The sequence below is a fragment of the Rousettus aegyptiacus genome, unplaced genomic scaffold (assembly GCF_014176215.1).
Source record: "Rousettus aegyptiacus isolate mRouAeg1 unplaced genomic scaffold, mRouAeg1.p scaffold_m13_p_1, whole genome shotgun sequence".
NCBI lineage: Eukaryota > Metazoa > Chordata > Mammalia > Chiroptera > Pteropodidae > Rousettus > Rousettus aegyptiacus.
Window position 1 is genome coordinate 84,651,991 of NW_023416284.1, and position 1,338 is coordinate 84,653,328.

Sequence of the window (1,338 nt, forward strand, 5' to 3'; positions counted from 1 at the left end):
CTAGTGAAATTTTTACTTCTGTTATAATTACTTTTCAACTTCGGAATTGCTATTTTTTTAAAATAATGTTTAGATTTTCATTGCTATTCTCTATTTAACGAGACATTATTTCTATATGTTCCTTTAATACTTTGGACATAGTTTCCACATAGTTACCTTTAGTTCTTTGAATAAATTTACAATAGCTATTTAAAAGTCTTTCTAATAAGTCCTCAAATTTGGCTTCTTCATGAACAATTTCTGTTGATTACTCTGGTTCCCTTTTATGACCCATATTTCTTTTTTCTTTTAATGTCTCATAATTTTTTGTTGAAAATAGTGCATTTCAAATAATGTAATGTAGTCCGCGGCCATGCTACCCTAAACAAGCTCGATCCTGTCTGATCTCGAAAGCTAAGCAGGGTTGGGCCTGGTTAGTATTTGGATGGGAGGTCACTTAGGAAGACCAGGCGATGTAGGCATTAAAAATAAATAAGTAAATAAATAAGAGATTGTAAGCTGACAAGTTCCTTGCAATCTGTGAGGTCAACCAAGGGTTGCCTCACCTAAATAATAAATAGTAAATAATGTAATACAGTTACTATAGAAATCAGATTCCTCCCTCCTGAAGGTTTATTGTTGTTGCTGTTTTGTTGTTAAAATGATGATAATGTCTGTTTAGTCACTTTATTGGATTTTGTAAAGTCTATAATTTCTGTTACATGTAACCACTTAAGTCTCTGTTCATTACCTTAGCGGTCTCTTAATGATTAGACAGTGATTTTTGTAAATGCCTTAAACAATAAGTATCCCACCTTTTGCTGAAGGGCTCTTTGTGTGTTGAAGTACATCTTCAGTGAAAGGCAGTTTTGACTTGGCCATCACTTTCACTTTCTGCTTGCACAGAGCCTCAAGGTCAGCCATACTGGAGACTTTGAGAGATTAGAGTTTTCTCAGTTCTTTCCTAACTTCTTATGTCAGAGCCCTGCACATGTGCATGGTTTTCTAGATCCCCTGCAATATGTCAGTGGTTTTCAAAACCCTATGAACATCTCATTCTCTAGATCTTTCTTTTAAGTTTTTGGCCAGCCTCCTGTTTGCCCTAACTGGTAACATTGCTTCAGGCAGCTGAGATGGTAAATAATTGCTGTTGGTTGTTTTTGACGAATGCCCTGGGGATAGGGCTTTCCCAGCTGAATGGGTTATGAGTCAGGTCAAACAACAAGCCCTAAAAATGAGGATGTCTCAGGAAGCTGACAGATAGATCTAATAGTGACAACGCTCTCAAAATAAAACTTTTTGTGGAAGTTCAAACCTAGTGTGTCCAATCTCCTGACTGCTAAGCTCATGGTTTTCAAA

The 1,338-nt window shown here is 36.2% G+C and overlaps 1 pseudogene; it reads left to right on the top strand.

Annotated features, from left to right (window-relative positions):
* Nucleotides 1-342: 342 nt before the first annotated feature.
* LOC118605407 lies at nucleotides 343-461 on the top strand (annotated as a pseudogene).
* Nucleotides 462-1,338: the final 877 nt, after the last annotated feature.